Genomic DNA, 20,333 nt, shown 5'->3' on the forward strand with positions numbered 1-20,333 from the left:
ATTTTGAAGGAAAGAAAAGATCTCAACTTCTATTTTTAGGACTATCTTTCAATTGCAGACCTTTTATTTTTAATTGTTTCCAACGAATTTGTTTTTGTAATAGCTAATAGCCTTTAAAAGTAATCAAACATGACGTTAGACAAACCCCCTTTTCAAATCAATTTACTCCCCATCATAATTTGTTGAAATATCAACATGTGGACTTTTTGGGAGTAACAAATAGAGCAGTTAAATTTGATACTTATGAGCTAACGATAATTTTGAGCTTGTGGCTATTACCACTATTTTTTGAGATTGGATATTTATTTGCATTAAAGTAAACTTTTTGAAGATTTATACTGTATTTTAATATCAACACGTAGTATTTTCGGAACAACTAACGAATATGTTAAAATGAGGACTAACAAACTTACAAGAATCTCGAGTTTAGGTACTATTATCGCTCTTTTTTGAGCCTAGAGATTTATGTGCATCAAAGTTAACATTTTAGAATTATTTACCTTAATTTTCCCCTTTTTATATTAAAAAAGCATAAAATTATTTTCTATTCTGATCCCATCTTTAATAACACTTTCACTTTTGATGCAAGTAAATTTCCATTTGATTAAGGGTCAAATATCAATGAATATTACATCCAAAAATATATTAATGAATGTTCTTTCGTAAAAAAATAATATCAAAGAATTATTTGTTCTAATATTTTTTTTAATCAGCTTTTTGTTTATTAAATTATAAAAATAAAAATAGTTTTCAAAATCTTATTCTATAAAACTATTCACTTTTTAATTTTTTGATTGAGCCTCAAAATTTTGAAAATAAAAAAAGTCTTTCAAAATATTTTTGAACTACTTTTTTTTTTCTTAAATAATATTTTGGACTCTGACCCCAAACCTAGACCTTAGAATCCGAACTTGGATCTCGACCCGACTTGGAGCCAAACCCTGACCCAAACCCCTACCTCGACCCAGACTTGGACCCAGGGCCAGCCCTGAAACAAAGTGGGCCACATGGAATTTTTTTTGGGCCCTTATATTAGAAAAAATGTGGTATTTTCAAAATCAGTAAAAAATATATAATTTTAAAAGAAGAAAAAAAAAAATTTGGGCTCCTGGGCTGGGTGGGTCCTAGGCACAGGCCTAGCCCGCCTATGCCCAGGGCCGGGCCTGCTTGGACCCTAGCCCTGGTCCCAATCTCGTCTCCAAACACGGATCCGACTTAAATAATATCAACAAATAAAAATAAAAATAAAAATTACAAAACACACTTTGTTTTTTGTTTTCAAAATTATTAAAAAACAAAAGTAATTAAAGAACACATTTTTATTTTATAAAAACAAAAATTTATTTTTTATTTTTATAATTAAAAAATTTTAAAAATAAAAATATTACCAAGCGTGATCTAAGTATTTAGAAATCAACCAATAGATACTAAAATAATTAAACACACAAAATTAATGAAATTTATGAGACAAGATGCATTATATATAAACTTCTTATTCATGAAGGCAAGTGAAAAAGGTGTAAGAAAGAGTGCATAGATATAACAATGCCAGCCTCTCTCGATTTATTATTAGAAACAAAAATTTAAGAGAAAGAAAAAATAAATGAGATTGAAATTAATTTATTTGGAAGATGGGGGTGGAGCTGGAAAATCTGGCTCTTGACGATAGCACCAACAAATAGTTTGAGTGTTGCAAACAGCCTTGGTCATGGTTGTACCAGCAAACCCTTTGCATTGTTCAGTGCATCCTGGAATCTCACATGGATCCATTGGAATTACAATAATATCAGTTTTTCCAGCTTCACTTGTTGTAATCATCATTGTCATCATTATCACCATCAAAGTTAGTGATAATCCCACTATCTTCATATTCAAATCCTTATTACCACCAGCCATTAAGAAAAAAGAAATTACACAGAGACAAAATATGTAGATTAATCTTATTATATTTTATTTGTAGTTAAGCTTATTTTTCATTTATGTGGATCTTGGAGGCTGAATATATAGTAATTAAAAACAACACATATTTAGAATATTTTAAAGATAGAAATATTCTAAAAATAGTTTGCAACCTATTTTTGAGCATTTCTTGATTTAGCTCCCAAAAAATTTATATCAATAATTTTATTATTTCTGCATTTGTAGGATTCAGTTACTTGATCTGCAATTTTTTTTTTTTTCTAAATTATCCAAAGAATATTGTTTCATTTTTTTAAAAGTAAAGAAAAAATTATATATGTAATAAAAATATCATTTCAAAAATATCTTTCAGATATTTATTTTATTGTTTGTGCTTAAGGATTTCCCTAATCTATAGGCTATAGGAGATCCATTTTTTTTTTCCTTTTACAAGAAGGATTCAGTTGTTTTCTATTATTATAATTTTTATTTTTATTTCTTATTTTTATAGTTTATTTTTTATATTTTATATTTCTATTATTATTATATTTCTTATTTTAGAACCTCACAAATCAGGCGCCTACATTCCTCTTCGACACTGGCGCTCCTACTGCCCTGAGTCTCATTGCCTTGTTCTGTCTTCCACATTCTGGGCGAGTGAGTTTTCTTCTTTACTTTTCTCTACTTGATTAGGAATAGTCTTGGAGAGTACAAATCCAAATTACAACCCAAAATCACCATCTTCATCATTGCTAGTCTTCTTCCATGGCATTCTAGTCCACTCTCCCTCATAGTATCTGTAATGATCGCATGTTAGAGTATGAATTAGTAAAGACAATTAGCATTAATTGTTGATATTTTTATAGTTATGCATGATTTTATTTAGTTGTGGGTCGCATTATTAGAATTTGGCACTAGAGTTATAATTTCTCAATTTTGGAGATTTTATTAAACTCTAAGGGTTCGTTTGTAACGCCGTATTAGGTCGTATTGTATTGTATTGTATTATATTAAATTGGATTATATATCATATTTTTATATAATACCATGTTAAACTTTAATTTATACTAAAATATTATATATTTAGGTGTCTATAAAAGTTAATACCACATATAGTTTTACATAAAAATATTACATAAAATACAATTCAATATAATACAATACAATACAATACGACTTAATACGGCGTTCCAAACGAGCCCTAAGAGTATTATTTAAGTTAAATTTGAATTATGTAATTTTTATGATTTTTGCTCAGCGACGATGAAAAATGCGATGGATGGCCGTTTGAATCACATGGGTAAGTTTAGAACCTATTTCCTAGCGGGAAAAATATTTGAGATATTTAGAATGCCGGGTTTAAGCGGGGTTATGGTTTTGGACCATTTTACCCCTAAGCTTATAATTGCTCAGTTTTTAGGTCAAGGGCATTTAGGTATTTGGCAAAAGTGTGATAGGTGGCTGGTTTTTCTTTGGATAGCTGGCCACACTTGAGTTCAGCTTAGATTAATTACTTTTGAAATTAATCACTTAGAAAGAACTCAAATATTTAAGAAAAACATAGAAATTTCCCCTTCTCTCTCCCTTTGTGCTCGACCACCACAAGAACCAGCAACAGCCAGCCCTAACCCTCACTACTTTTTGGAAATTTAGTAAGGAATCAAGGAGTTTCAATCAAAGGCAAGACCTTATAGCTCTAGTCTATGTGTTGTTTATGTTTTAAGTTTGGTTTGATTATGTAAATTTGAGAGTTTGTGGTTGTTAGGGTTAGATGTATTTGTGAATCAGTTTCTAGGTTCATTTAAAGTTAGAGTTGACTTCTAGATGCTGGTTTTAAGGTGTTATGTGGTGAATGAACAAGTTTGAGTTTGAACACTCAAACTTGGATCATTAATGGCATGTTTAAATTTTGTGTATGTTTCTTGCTATTATTGCTTGGAAAATATTATTTGAGGTTGGTACAAGAATTCTGGAAGGTTTGGCATGGTTTGGACACGAATTGGACAAGTTTTGAACTTGTTTGGGGTGACCTGGTGCAAACCAATTAACTAGTTTTACAAGTCCTGTAAAACCGATTAACTAGCTTATGGCCAGGTTTCCTGAATTGTTTGATTTGTCGTGTTATTTTCAGAGCCATAGTTGGTTATTTCCCTGATAATTAGGGTATTGTTATAACAATTACCGATAGCAGAACCCTTAATAGGGAGTTTGAGTTTTCCGGATTAGGGTTTTGGCATGTTATTTACCTGTTTATGTAAATGTGACTTAGGGCATTCATCCAACACAAAGTTTTTCATTCAGGGCAGCCAACTCATTTGAATTCAAAAATAAGGTAAGCATATCATAGAACAAGTTATATATGTTATTATGTGTATGAGTAATATAGGCATGTTGTGTATGTGATATGTAAATGTTGTGAATTGATATCATAGCAACACAACTATAGTGTCAGGTCAGCAGTACGAGTATAGTACCAGGTTTGACATATCTGCAATTCCAAAAAGTATTAGCTGACACTATCATAGCAGTGCGAGCATAGTACCGGGTCGGCAGTACGAGTATAGTACTGGTTAAGAGTGATATTATGGTTAATTATACTTTTGGGTATTATCGATGCTATCATAGCAGTACGAATATAGTACCAGGCCCACAGTGCACTCATAGCACTGGTAGTGGCTGATATCATGGTCGATAATACCATGTATAAAGAACGTTGTTACTTATCTAATAAGCCTTGTGGATAGGTGGATGGGCGCCTAGATACAAGTCGGTAATGTATTATTTATTATATGCTTTTCTTAGTGAGTCTGTTGACTCACAGTTGCTACTTTCATGTGGAGGTAAAGGAAAAGTGAAGGCTAAGTAGGAGTGAGTTCCGAGCTTGGATGGTGATTGTACATGTCGAGACGACGCATGTTGGAATTTATTTTACCAGGATCTTAGATCTACTCACAAGTATGTTGATTTAACAACCTAAATATGAACTTCTAAAACGATAAATAAAACACATAAAAAAGTTAAGAAACCTTACAGTGGGTGCAGCGGAATAATGTGTTTCCTTCCACTCAGATCTCTAACCTTTGATTCCTTTCTGTCGCAGAGTATAATCAAATTCTGAGCCCGAATGTCCTTCAGATGGATGTGATCCTTCACAGTCTTCCAATCTATGATTGAGGTACTATTTGCTGTGTGTGGGCACTACTCTCTCACTAGGAATTTCGAAATTCTCTCTCTTTTTCACTGTGTATTTCGTGTATCAATGAAGCATGCAAGAGGAAGAGAGGAGGGCTGCTATATATAGGGAAAATGGAAGCTCAACTTTCCAAAATAAACAGTTTCCTCATTTACTGAGTAATTGATTAATTGCCTTATTTGGTGTGATCCACCACTTTCCTATTATAGATAACTGCTAGGTTTAGGTTAGTAATTACTTGGCAATTAAAAAATTGAAAATAATAATTGGGAAACACAAAGTAGTGGCCGGCCATGGTGTGACTTGGGCCTCACTTGGGTTTTGCAGTTTCCACAATTTTATTTCTATTTTCCCAAAAATGCCATTTTTCCAATTCTAACCAATTAAATGCCAAAACTAATTATTTAATAACTAAAATAGATTATTAAATAATATTGTCATTTAATATAATTATTAATTAGACATATAGAGTCTCTTAATTAATAATAAACCTAGAAACCCTTTTCTTTACGATTTCATCCCTAAATAGTGAGAATTCACAAATTAGACATAGTCTAGCTTTTAGAATTATAATTGACTAATCATAAATCAATTATTGAGTCTTACAAACAGTATGGTCTCAACTAGAATGGGGACCATGGATCTATATTGCTGAGCTTCCAATAAGTTGAACCGAATTTACCAAGTAAATTCCTAACTTATTAATTCCTTGTTGAATCCACTCTTAGAACTCGGAATTGCACTCTCAGACTTATATAGAGCATACTATATGTTTCACAATATACATATGCTATCTCATTTAACCATTGTTATAATCTTAATGTGATTAAAGATCCTCTATATAGATGATTTATATGGAGATGGGATAAATTTACCGTTTTCACCCCTCAATGTATTTTGCCCCTTAAAACACTTAGTTACCTGTAAATGATGTTTTAGTGATCTAATATGTAGTCACTGAAACAAGAGTTTATCCATTTACTTCTATTTAACTAAGCTCGAAGGGAATCATCACTTGACTTCTATACACCAGTAGAAGCTATAGACTCCATATTTATGTTCAGCGCTCCCACTCAGTCATGCTATCATGTTCCCAAAATATACGTATCACCCTGACCCAAAAGTAGGCTTAACTAATAAATCAAATAACATGAATAACACTCCTGAGATTGAGCCTAAGCATATCAAAATTTAGATTCTTTTAATCTAAGATCAACTACTGATATTGACTTGGAAAGATACAACGGTAAGTTTATAATATCTTGACAAAGTTCAATGTCGGTCCAGTTCAATGTATACTCCATACATTCGAAACTAGTATACTTTACTAAATGTCCTGGAAAGAACATAACACTTACTCCAAGTGTAAGTATACTTCATCACTGATTATCACATCAGTGTAAATCCAAAACACTGATGAATAGGGACTTAGTCTTTTGAATCATATAATCACAATCACATTCCACTGTGTTGACAATACTGTAATTGTGAATAAATATATGTTCTGGACTTAACTGATTTTGTGCATATATTAAATATGTATATTAAACCATAAACATGAAAAATACATGTTAACATAAACCACTTCAAAAATCTAAATTGATAACTAATCAGATTGTAATGGGTTTTATTTAGGGCACAAAACCCAACAAACTCCCACTTGCACTAACATAAAACAAGTTGTGCATTACAATCAGTCTTTTATCTTGATCTTTAGATCAAGTGTAGTATATTTGAATCCACCCATATTTCTGGAACCAGGTTCATAAAACATTACGAAACATCCTTAACTATATGCTTTACTCATCAAGGGATACTGAAATCCTTACTGCTTATTAAGTACATCTGAACAAACAGAAGACATATCTCTCAAATTTTAAAATTTGGAATTGAGATAATGCAGTGTAGAATATTCTTGAGTAAAATAACTTTCTGGTAATTTCGAATTTACAAAGTTATGTATATCTTCTCTAATGGAGCTTGAATTATTGTAGATGGGTTTTAACACTCTTCTACAATAATTCCTCCACCCCAGAATAACCACCATCTCAAAAACTTAATGAGTTGGTGTGGATATTAGGATTACTAATGTATAGTTCCTTAATATCTAACATATAGGTCACTTTCATAAATCTTTCTTGATTGTCCCCTAAGGTTCCTTATTTGATTACATCTCAGATGGCTCCCACTCAATAGTAGATGTCTGGTTAAATTATACTTTTAACCTCTTATTATTGTTTTGAGGGATATCTCGTTGTGACTTATTGTCTTAGTCTGAAATTGTAAGTTTCTTTAAGACTAGGTCATCAACATAGCAGTCTAGTATTTGAAGTGTAAAATACTTGCTAGAGATTAAGCAATCAAATTAAGATACCATAAAATTTTATGAGGATTAGAAATCTTGACTCAAGTCATTCGAATAGACTATGCAAGAATTATTCTATTTTATTCTCATATTTCTGATAATTTATTTCTATCCACGTGAATGGTTAGATTTGTTTTATCAGTGGTGTTCTTAAGTTCTTATCACAAGTGTCAACCGAATGAAGATGGGTAAAGAATTTTAATATTCTCCCACTCAATTAAGGTAGTGTGATACATTATCAAAGAACTTTATTGGTATCATTATTTATTACAACAGTAAATCTAAATTGGAACATATAATCAAAGATTTATTCTGATAATAGCTAATTTATTATATTATTAAAATTATGTGTCATAAAGAGTGCTGTGGAATAAAGTCCACCCCTAAGTATATAGAGATTATGATCCACCCCTAAAGGTTGTAGAGATCATGATTCTCTAAGTGTAATAGAGATTATGTGGAGTTGAATATACTCCATAGTTCATTAGATATAAAAGATCGTTGAACTGCATATTATTCTTAACTTTTTCTCCACCCCTATCAGATCAAAAGATCTTTTTATTAAACAAATTTTTAATAATTGTTTTGGAATTAACAATTATTCATAAACATAGAAATAATTTCTAGTGTTTATGTAGTAATAACTCTATAAAGAGTTTAAATAACTATAGAATTTGTATCAATAATAAAAACACATACACATACAAACATAATAAATATAATAATTGGTAATTGATTTATAAGATAAAGTAATGAAGCTCAACTCATAAATTGCAATTTATTTGTTAAAAAAACTTTATTATAAATTAAAAAATTGTTTGCAATATTATGAGAAAAGAACAGGGAATAAAATCCCAAATTTGAAATCCAAATTGTTTTAAAATTGAAACAATTAATTCAAAAAAAAACTTCTTCTTTATCTTTGACGAACTCCATCCCTTTATCCAGCTTTCAGATTGAACTCGCGAAGACAGCACCTGAGTTTAAGAAGCTTGAGCTAAGAAGAAAAATAAACAAGGTTAGTAGTCCAGAATTAATAATCCAAATGGATAATAATTCACTAAAACACATCAGTTTATAGAAAGAAATACCTTGTTTCTTTGCAAGAAGCTTAGGACATCGGGGTTTCCAATGACCTTTCTCATTGTAGTAGAAACATTTTCCTTTTGGTGTATCACCAGAAGCTGCAGCCTTTTTGTTCTTAGCTGTTTTCACAGCTTGAGCTTGCTTCTTGGCATTTTTCCACTTCTTCTTATTCTTGGATTTGGAAGTAGAGGCAACATGTACCTCAGCATTATTCGTCTTATTACCATTTCCAGAATTCTGAGGTTTACTCCCTTTCTTCTTGGGTCCTCCAATCAAATTTTCATATGTTTGAAGGACATTTACTAACGTGTGAAAGTCTTGTTCCTTCTTGTTCATGACATAATTTGATGTATAGGGTAGAAAATCTGGAGTCAGACTATTGAAGATGAGACTCACTTAAGTAGTCTGATCCATTTCAACACCATGATTCTGGGCTTCCTGAAAATAACCTGCCATTTAGAGAAGGTGATCACGCACATTCTGATGGGTTTCCATCTGTGCATTAATGAATTTCTTATTCGCGTCAAAGCGAGACTGGATAGATGCCATACCAAATAGCTCAGTTAACTGCGTCACGATTTCTGCAGTCGTGACAGCGTTATCAAACCTTGTTTTCAAGGTGTCAACCATGATGGAAAGCATGAAGTATCGAGCTTTATTGTTAGCATTCTGCCAACGCTCGAACTTCTCTTTAACAGCTTTGGTTGCATTATCACCTGGCTGTTCAGGAGACAGCTCAGTCAGCACAAACAGGGCACTTTCACCTATGAGAGCAATATTAATGTTCTCTCTCCATTTAGGGAAGTTAGATCCATTTAGCTTACTTTCAGTCAACAGTGACAACATGGGATTTGACATGGAAATTCAGGATACTACAAAATAATAAATAGGAATCAATTATGGTTTAACACAAAATCTTATTTAGAAACTATTAGCACATAGCAAGTAGGAATGACTAGAGAAAATACTAAAAAATACAATCCTAAATAATTTCCAAGGTTTTCAACAAACTGATATCAGTGTCTCGTTTAGGCGAGAGTCAAAGCTATCATCCATTAAATAGAGTTGTCAATTCATCTAAAATGATAAACATTCTAGCAACCTTTTATTCGATCGAAAAGAGAATCCGACGTTGTCCCGTTTAGGCGAGAGTCAAGGTCACTCCTATTTCATGAGCTTCCACCATTGTTTCATACGTTTGTAAGTCAAATATAGTCGCCACCATTAGGGTGATCAATACTAATATAAAACACTTACAAATATACTTATCTTTCGAGATCAAACGGTGCTAATTTGCTAATGAACGTTCCTCCATTAGGGAGAATTACTCACTAAAACAAAAGCTATGTAAAACCAACAATGGAGATCGAATATCTTAACAATAATAAAGCTCATTATTTAAAATGTATTTTCTTCTATTATTTATTTATTTTAAATATATATATTTATTTAATTAAATTTTGAATTTAGAATAAAATTCTAAATAAAATTTAATTTAATATTTATAAAATTAAACTTAGATGGTTAAGAAAATAAAATGAATTATTTCCATCTTAGTATTAATTTTCCAATAAATATTAATGTTGACCGAGGTTTTTGACAACCAATAAAATAATAATAATTTAGAGAGCTGAAAGAAATTAAGAAGGAGATTTTTTACGTGGTTGGGGCGTTAATGAGCCTTAGTCCACGAGTCTGTGTATTTATGATAGTATTTAATACAGAGAATGTTCTTGGTGAGTTTTTACTCTTCTAGCACTTTTGCAACCCAGAATTCTGGACCCCTCTTTAATGAGCTTTGGGGGGTATTTATAGTGTTTTTGTGGGGTGATCCCCAGAATTAAGGTACATGCATTTCTGTAACTATCAGTAAAGTTGTACATTCCCAATGAATATATCATGGGTAATGCATGGTCTAATCCCTAGGTGCTGTAGGGATTTTATGAGGGCAGTCCTTAATCCCTTTGGACTGATGTGATTCTTCCCAGAGTAGTCGTCACTAGACTTTATTGGTCATAGCCTATTAGGATTGCGAGATTTTGTATCATCCTGGGAAAGCCAATGTAGTGGTAGATGCTTTGAGCAGAAAAGGTCCCGGATACGTTTTTAATACTATAATGATAGCTCCTCAGCTAGCCTAAAAAATGGTTAAGGTCGAAACTGAATTTGTGGTAGGAAAGTTACACAACCTAAAACTTCAGTCAGATTGTTGGAAAGAATTAGAAAGACACAGTTGGAAGATCGGAAGCTAGTTAAAATTCAGGATGAAGTATTGGCCGGTCGGCCTAAGGACTTTTCGATCTCAAATAACGAAATGTTACTTATAAAGCTTGGGTTTGAGTTCCAGATATGGTGAGCTTAAAAAGGAAATACTTGACGAAGCTCATACTACACCTTATTCGTTTCACCTAGGAACGAACAAAATGTATCTAAATATGAAACTTTATTTTTGGTGGTGTGGAATGAAGAAAGATGTGGTAGATTACGTGTCTAAATGTATAACTTGTCAGCAAATCAAAGTTGAACACCAACGGTCGGTAGGGTTATTGCAACCTTTAGCACTTCGTGAGAGGAAGTGAGAAAATATTACAATGGACTTCGTGGTTGGTTTGCCTTGAACCATGGGAATGCATGACTCAGTATGGGTCATAGTGGACCGTTTCACGAAGTCAACACATTTTATATCGGTGAAAACTACCTTTACAGTGGATCAGTATGCAGAGCTATATGTGAAGGAGATAGCTCATCTCCATGAGGCTCCTAAATCCCTTATTTCAGACAGATATCCAAAGTTTACATCAAAATTTTGGATAAGTCTTTAGAGGGCTATGGGTACGAAGTTGAAGTTCAGTACAACTTTTTACCTTCACACTGATGGGCAATTAGAGAAAACCATTCAGATATTAGAAGACTTACTGCGAGCCTGTGTCATGGACTTTGAGGGTTCATGGAGTAGATACTTTCCTTTGATAGAATTTTCCTACAACAACAGCTATCAGAGTACGATAAGAATGGCTCCCTATGAAATGATGTATGGTAGGAAGTGTCGTTCCCTAGTCCATTGGGATGAAACAGGGGAAACGAAGTATTTGGGTCCTAAGTTAGTTCAAAGGACCAATGAAGCTATAGACAAGATCAAGGCTTAGATGCTTGCTTCGTAAAGCAGTCAGAAAAGTTATGCTAATTCAAAGCGCAGAGATATTGCATTTCAAGAAAGAGGACTTGTTTCCGCGAGAGTCTTGCCAATGAAGGGAATTAGACGTTTTGGAAAGAGGAGCAAGTTAAGTCCTAGGTTCGTTGGGCAATTTGAGATACTCGAGAAGGTCGAGCAGGTAGTGTATCGGCTAGCCTACCACCAGTGTTATCGACTATTCAAAATGTATTTCATATTTCGATGTTGAGGAAATGATGTGGCTTGCTTCAAAGTATACCCTCACAAGTTTGATCTTGGTCATGCCTTTTAGGATGGTTTACTAGTACTAGGAGAAGGATTGATAGTGGAGAATTCTTCTATATTCGTAGGACAGCTATTGGATGAAATTATTTCGTGTCCCATAACTCCCCTTTTTGTTCTTGAAAAATTAACAAAAATAAAAAAAGAAGTTAGGACCCGAGAAAGTAATTTTGGCAAGAAATGGATTACCTATTTTTCTTGGAAAATGTGACATAGCCCATTAAACTAAGAAAAGGCACAAGAGAAAAAGAAAAGAATAAAAATATAAAAATGTCTTTATTTCATTTGGTGGGGCCCATATGTAATCCTAATGTTATGAAAAATAGGCGGAGTCGCTCACACAAATTTATATTCAACAACATTCAACCTTCACTCACGTGGCACAACCGCGTGCGCATGGAGATGACCATTGACACTAGTGATGAGATGGCAATGGTCTACCATAAAAATCATGTGTTTAGAGTAATGACAAAGTGCTTTAACAATGGAGTGTTGCCATTTGAGCTTCTTGGCCATGAGAGTTCTTACATGGTGACATACCATGTATTCAATCAAAACAAAACAATTCAACAACACAAGCATTCAAACTAGGAAATTTAAAGAAATTGCACATATCCAAATAACCCAAGTGATAAAAACCACTTGTTTTCTCACGTGGGAATTTCATCGTACACTTGGTGGGACTAATTTTTCATCATCCAAACCTATACCAAAAGTTTGTAATTCTTGCCCAAATTTACAAATTCAACTTCCAATTATACGAATTCCATCACAAATATCAAAACCAATTTAAAATAAATTCAAAACCTATACAAATTCCATTCCTACAATACATAGCCAAACACATTCAAGAAACACAGATTCAAACCCAATTTCTATTTCCACAACTATTCCATTCTTGAAATTTGTACAAAAACCAACTGAAAATTTCCAAGAAAGTGAAAAGAACTAGAAATTACCTTTAGGATTTGTCAGAATTTTCAAAAGACTTGTAGAATTTTTGAAAACTTATTCTCCCCTCACCAATGGATGGCCACGACTACAAGAGATTTTTTTTTTGCACTTTGTGAATTTAAAGTGCAATTGATGGATGAGAAGATATAATGAAGAAGGAATGAAAAAAGAATGGAGATAAAAAATTGTACCTTGAGTGGGCGTGTGGATCTTCTTTGCCAAGACAAAAGATTAGTTCCCTTGAAAAGTTTGGTTAGAAGGAAGTGGTATTTGAATGTGTTGTTTGAAGAGGTTATGAGCCTTATTTAAAGGAAAAAGGGCCTTATGGTCGTGCACTACAAATTGGCCAAGGGTTTCCAAAAATACACTTGGCACAATTAACACCTGCTCTTCACTTAAAAAGAAATTGGCACTCATCTCCCTTTGACACTTGTCACTTGTATAGATAAAAATTTATAATTTACGCATTTAATTATGCGAAACAATATAAATTTGTCATCCTTAGTCAAATTAAACTTCTTTTCACATAGTTAAAGTTGAATTTCACAAATTTAGAGAGAAGTTACTAGAATACATAATTGACTCGTGGCGACGAAGGTCTCAATCGGGTACTCCATGAGATGACGAAATAAGCAAAAGGTGACACACTTATTATTTTCAAGACAAGCAGGGTACAATAACATTACTCTTTCCCGAAGGTTTTCGACAAACACTTTTGAGGGGCAAATGTTATACCTAATTTTTGAAAAATAAAAAAATGTCAACATGGCGACTTTGACCAAGGCTTATAAATATCAAATAAGTTAAGAACCCTTCTTGAGGGCCGCATTGTACCTTTAAGGGACTCAAAATCATTGACCAACCATTTGGTACCGGGATTCACACACCCAAGTGTGCCCAACTAGGGTTTATGGGCCCGTGCGAGCGTTTTCACCCTAGAATCCTCAATCCAATAAGGAAACCAACAAGGACTTAACTCATTTAGGCATGAAAAGGCTTAGGCTTGAACATAAACTCAAAACTGAACAACAATCCCATGCAATAGGGCCTATGAAACCACTGCCATACGAAGATGGCAGTGCTCTCCAATTTTTGGAGAACATTTTCACAAGGAGAGGGAGTGCTTGCCACTCATTAAGACCAAATAGAATTTGTCCATCTGTGTTCCCTTAACACCCATGAGTGCAACACAAGTGAAAGAAACCATTTCTCACCAAAGGACAAGCCTAGGCGACCACTGTCATCTTTGTGGCACAAAGAGTTGCAGTGGTCGACCACATAGAATGGGGACAAAATTTTTGCCAAAGGTTCTTTTTTATCAATAACATGTCAAAACCAAGTGAGAAAAGTTGCCAAGTAATATGGAAACCACTTGGTCGACCACTGCCACATTTTTGGCACAAATGGTGGCAGTGGTCAGCCACCACATAGAATGGGGAGTTTCTTTGGCCAAAGTATATTTCCAACATTCATATATCAAATACAATTGAGAAAAGTAGTGCAAGGATCCATAAACCTCTTACGCGACCACTGCCACCTTTTTGACAAAAATTGTGGCAGTGCTCTTTTGACCAATTGGTCAAGAACCAATGTGACTAAAGTAGTTTTCTAGCATCCATATGACTGAAATAAGCAAAAAATACCATCCGAGGCTTCCCATAAGCCATGGCCATCCACTGCTACCTTTTGGCCCTGACTGGTGGTAATGGTCTCCCGTTAGGGTTTCAGACGTCGAAATGAGATTTCGGGATCATAGGACCTCCAAAATGTGACACACCATAAAAAAAGTCAAAATACACTTCGAGGGGTTCGAGAACATGCACGACCAAGAGGTGCCATTTAGTCGTGTCAGTGCTCCCATTTGGAGCTGAACAACACAAACTTCCCTTCAGCAAAACGAGACTAACTCTCTCAATGTTTATCTAAATTATATGGTTCAACTTGCATTGGAAATATCTTTTCAAGGTGGATCTAAGTGTGTCTCACTGTGGTAGCTCAATTTTGAAGCTATAAATTTCAAAATTGGCTCACAAGGAAGGCTTATACACTTTACTCAAGAATTGAGTAGTGTAATTAAGTGTGGAATATTGGAAAACTATGCCCAAACCATATGGCATCATATGTGAGGAGTGGCATCCTAAAACACCCGTTTCCAACACTTCTCACCAATTTCATAGATTCCAGACCGAGAGGTGACATCCCTCGTCACTCCACTTCAATTTGGTGGATCTCTAGCTGAGAATAACTATTTTCCCAATTTTTAGGAAATTTTGGCCTATAATTAAGTAAATTTTTGTAGATATTTATTTATTTGTAATTTTATATTCATTATTGAGAGGAAGATACTGTTAGGCTATTTTTAGCCTACGTTTTGGGTCACATTTTATAGTTGTTTTCCTTTCTTATTATTATATTTAGAATAGAATTATGCTTGTTCTCTTTGGTTTCAGGTTTCACACTTGGAATATATCAATTGATCAAAGTTCGGAAAACAATAATCTATAGAATAGAGAAAATTCTGCAAGAAAATAAAGCTGAAACTTCAAGCTTAAATTTGACTATGTTCGAATCAGATTTCGGAAAAAGTCGAAACATAAAAGTTTTAGATTTCTTTTTGTTCTTTCCAACACATATTGAATCAACTCATTTGGAGCTTGTATGTGAAAGTTATACACATTTTACTGAAAGATGCTGAAGTTGTAAAATTTGCTTCAGTAGTTGCGACCACCACTTTCCATGGTTGCGACCCTTTTTCACGGTCGCGACTAGGAGCCAGGCAGTGAGCTAATTTTCGTATTTTGCCTATATGGTCACGACTAGGCTTTATGTAGTCGCGACTAGGGGCGAAAGATGAGATTTTTGGGCAGTTTTTGACTTTTTCAGAGGTAGCAACCCTAATTTCTATTTAAGGGGCTCGTGTTTTAGAACGAGGGGATGCAGAAATTGGACCCTAAAGTGAAAGAAAGAGGCATAGGAAGCAATTGTGGTGATCTAGAATGCAATCACCAACTAGTTCTTTCTTAAACTCTTAATTTCTATTTTAGTTTTGATTATGGATGTTATTATGGATTTTATGAACTAAACTCCTATTTAGGGAGATGATGAATGTTGATTGAAATTACTTTTGGTTAATGATAATTGCTATTCGTCTTTTCTTAATTGTGAATTTATCCATATTTGTATTTAATTACATGTTTAAGATTGATCACCTTGTACATGCTTTATGATCCCAATTCAAAATCTGAAAAGTGAGAATTAAGAATGCTAAAATTGGATAAACTAGGTTTTGATGTGAAACGAAAGTATTGTTGGATGTTATTTTACCAGGATCTTAGATCTACTCACAAGTATGTTGATTTAACAACCTAATTATGAACTTCTAAAACGATATGAAATTAAACACATAAGAGTATCAGAAATCTTACAGTGATTGCAGCGGAATATATGTCTCCTCCCACTCAGATCTCTAACCCTTGATTCCTTTCTGTAGCAGAGTATGATCAAGATCTGAGCCCGAAAGTCCTTCTTTGTTGTCTCTGAAATCTACACAGCCTTCCTCACTATGATTGAGGTATTACTTGATGTGTGTGGGCACTACTCTAGCACTCATACATTTCGAAACAGTGAAGGGATAGAGAGAGAGAGGGTGGCGGCTCAGAGAGAATTTTCTGAGAGAAAATTCTTTCAGAATAATGCTGTGAAAAGCTTGTACAGATGTGTGAAACTCTGAAGCCTTTGCCTTCTATTTATAGAAGACCACCAAGGGCTATGATTCACATTTTGAACTGAGAAAATCAAAGGGAAAAGGAAGCTAAGTGGGCCGGCCTAGGCAATGTGGAAACAAGGCTTTCCACTTTTCCAACTTTCCTTTTCCTACACTTGATAGTTTCCCTTTTTGTGAAAAATTGCCAATTCCATTGTTCAACCATATTAATGATAAATCTAATTATTTAATAATTAAAAATAATTATCAAATAATATATTATCATTTGATTTATTAATAATGAAACTAATTAAAGTTTCCTAATTAATAAATATGCCCTTCAAAATCTCTATTTACTGTTTTGCCCTTAATAAGTGCTAAATTCTCAAACTGACAAGTCTATCTTGAGAATTTTTAATTGAGTAATTAAAATCAATTAAATGAGTCTTACAAGTAATATCATCTCAACTAGTGAGGGGACCATGGGTCTATATATCCGAGCTTCCAATGAGCAGATCTAGAATTTACCACTTAAATTCACTGACTTATTAATTCTTCCTTGAATCCACACATAGAACTCAGAATTGCACTCTCAGTATATAGAATGCTCTATATGTTCCACCATATAGACACATTATTAGTTATCCATTGTTATAATTCTAATGTGATCAATGATCCTCTATATGGATGATCTACATTGTAAAAGGACTTAAATTACCGTAACACCCTACAATGTATTTTATCCTTAAAACACTTAACCCTGTATAAATGATATTTCAACTAAGTGAAATGAGTACTCAATCATTTATCTCGTTTGGTTAAGCTCGAAGGAAATCACCCTTTGCTTACTATTCGCCAGATAGAAGCTATAGATTCCATATTTATGTTAGCGCTCCCAGTCAATCGCACTACCGTGTTCCCAAAATGTATGTATTGCCCAGACTAAAGATTTAGGCTTAACTAACAAATCAAAGAACACGAATAACACTCTTGAAATTAAGCCTAACCATATCAGGATTTAGATCATGTGATCTAGGATCAACTTATGATATTGAATTGAATAGATGTTTACGGTAAGTTTCAAAATCTAATTCAAAGTTCAATATCGGTCCATTCCAATGCATACTCCATGCATCCAACCTGAGCTTTACTTTAACCTATGTCTTGGAAAGAACATAACATTTCTCCAAATGTAAGTAAAATCTGTTGTAGATTGTCATATCAGTGAAACCCAGTGTTCTGATAAATCTAGGAATACTTTATTCACATAGTCATGTTTATTTTCCACTGTGTTGACAACACAATAAACATGTTCAAGTATGTGAAAGGGGTTTGGATGAATTTATAAATCAAATAGACAAGCAATTGATTAAGTGAACCAAAACATACACAAGTGAGTGAAAAATTACTTCTGTTACTTTATTGATATAGAATAATCTGGATTACATTGAAACGGAGTTTTATTTAGGGCATAAAACCCAACAAGTATTTGCATAGCCTTTGAGACATTTAGATTATTGCTTAATGCTGATTATATGTTAATCTATCTCAGAGATGATTAGATAACATGTGATTTAGGACCTAAAAGATCTAAAAAGTGTTAGGTTAATTTTTATAATCTGTCATTCACATTAAGAAAGAGAATAGTAATTAGCATTAACAATTGGGTAATTAAATCAACAAGATTCTTTTCCCTAATTTCTCATCCTTGATTAAACACCTTTATTGATTTCTTTAATTTTCTTGTTTTTCTTTATTTTAAAATCTATCATAACTATTTATCTACCAAATAGAATCATAAGTCTAATTTAGTGGTATTCATTTCAATTCCCTGTTGTTCGACCTCACTTGTGTGAGTTTACTACTTGATTACGTGCACTTGCGTATTATTCATAAATTTTGTAACAAGTTTCTAGCGCCGTTGCCGAGGAATTGTTTAAAAATTGATATTACAAAAAAATAAGATTAAATTCCACTTTGGTTAAATTTTCTTGCTTATTGCTAATCTGTTTCTTTTAGATTGTCTTATTTCAGGCATTGGGGGTGCATGCGACGTCAAGGACAAAGTGTAATATTGCCGGTTGATCATGAAATTGAGAAGACCTGTAGAAGAAACAGAAGAAACAAGAGGCACGAAAGAGTTTCAGCAACTGCTGAAATAGAAGAAATGATGGCTGAGAATGCTAATGGCGGTAACAATAGAGGCAACAATGGTAGTAATGGAGGTGCTGTTGAAGATCAAGCAAATGGCCACAGTCTCAGAGATTACATTCTCCTAACTGTTACGGGGGTTTAGTCTTGTACAAGACCACCCGCCGTGGATGCAAACAACTTTGAGATAAAGCTAGCCATACTTGTAATGGTGCAATCCTCAGTTCAGTTCGGTGGACCCCCATCTGAAGACCCTAATCTGCACTTGTCAAACTTCATGGAGTTATGTCAGACCTTCAAAGTAAATGGAGTCAGTGATGATGCAATCCGTTTGAGATTTTTTTCATTCTCGCTGAGAGAGCGAGCCAAGAGTTGGTTAATCTCCTTGCCACCGAATTCTATAGCAACATGGACTGACTTGGCAACAAAGTTTCTGTCTAAGTTTTTTCCTCCAACAAAAGCTGCCAAGCTGACAGGGGAAATTAATAATTTTTGTCAACTGGACAATGAATCTTTCTATGAGGCTTGGGAGAGGTTCAAGGATCTCATCAGAAAATGTCCACACTATGGGATCGAAAAGTTGATGTTGGTTCATAATTTCTACAATGGGCTGATTGGTAACACAAGAACAATTATAGATGCCGCAGCTGGTGGGGCATTTATGCGAAAAAGTGCAAACGAGGCTTTATGATCTGCTCGAAGAAATGGCTATGAATAACCAACAATGGCCAAATGAAAGAAGCCAAAACGAAGAAAGTTGTTGATATGCACGAGGTAGATGCCATCACCAAGCTGACAGCCCAAGTGGAGGCCTTGACGAAGTTGATGACTGCTCAGGTGAAACAGGCTCAAGTTACTTGTGAGCTATGTGGGGGCCCTCACCCCTATGAGGAATGCCCGGTGGATGTGAACAGTTTACCAATGGATTAAGCAAAAGCCATTGGGAACTATTCTCAAAACAATAATTATGGGCACAACCAACAGGGGTTCTACCAGCAGAGAAATCAGCCCCAACAAAACCAACAACAGCTGCAACAACAAAGTCCTAGTGGAGCCTTAAATATCCAAGCTGACTTATTGTTAAAATTCATGATGGAGACTAAAGCCTCTATTAAAACTCTAGAAACTCAGATGGAACAATTGGCTACTCAAGTGGCAAAACAAGCTCAAGGAAATTCACCTAGCACTAGTGAGACAAAAGGAAAAGAGCAATGTCAAGCAATTTCCTTGAGGAGTGGAAAGAGTTATGAGGGACCTAGTGGTAAGCAACCAGTTGAAGATGTGGTTCAAGATCGACGGGTACAGACATAGGAACCAAAGGAAAATAACACTACTGATGGTCTTGCACCGAAAGAAGCTTCGCCTCCGATAAGCATAGATCACCATATTAAAATTCCTTACCCTCAAAGACTCCGCAAGAACAACCTCGACAAGCAGTTTTCAAAATTTCTTGAAATATTCAGGAAGCTGCACATTAACATTCCATTTACGGAGGCCTTGGAGCAAATGCCAACTTACCTAAAGTTCA

At 34.1% G+C, this 20,333-nt stretch overlaps 1 non-coding gene across 1 annotated transcript; it reads right to left on the reverse strand.

Moving 5' to 3' along the window:
• Window positions 1–19,271: 19,271 nt before the first annotated feature.
• On the reverse strand, window positions 19,272–19,378 carry LOC115715363 (small nucleolar RNA R71). Its single transcript, XR_004011239.1, has one exon. It is a non-coding gene; the product is annotated as a small nucleolar RNA R71 (small nucleolar RNA).
• Window positions 19,379–20,333: the final 955 nt, after the last annotated feature.

This window comes from Cannabis sativa, chromosome 4 (genome assembly GCF_029168945.1).
Source record: "Cannabis sativa cultivar Pink pepper isolate KNU-18-1 chromosome 4, ASM2916894v1, whole genome shotgun sequence".
Lineage (NCBI taxonomy): Eukaryota > Viridiplantae > Streptophyta > Magnoliopsida > Rosales > Cannabaceae > Cannabis > Cannabis sativa.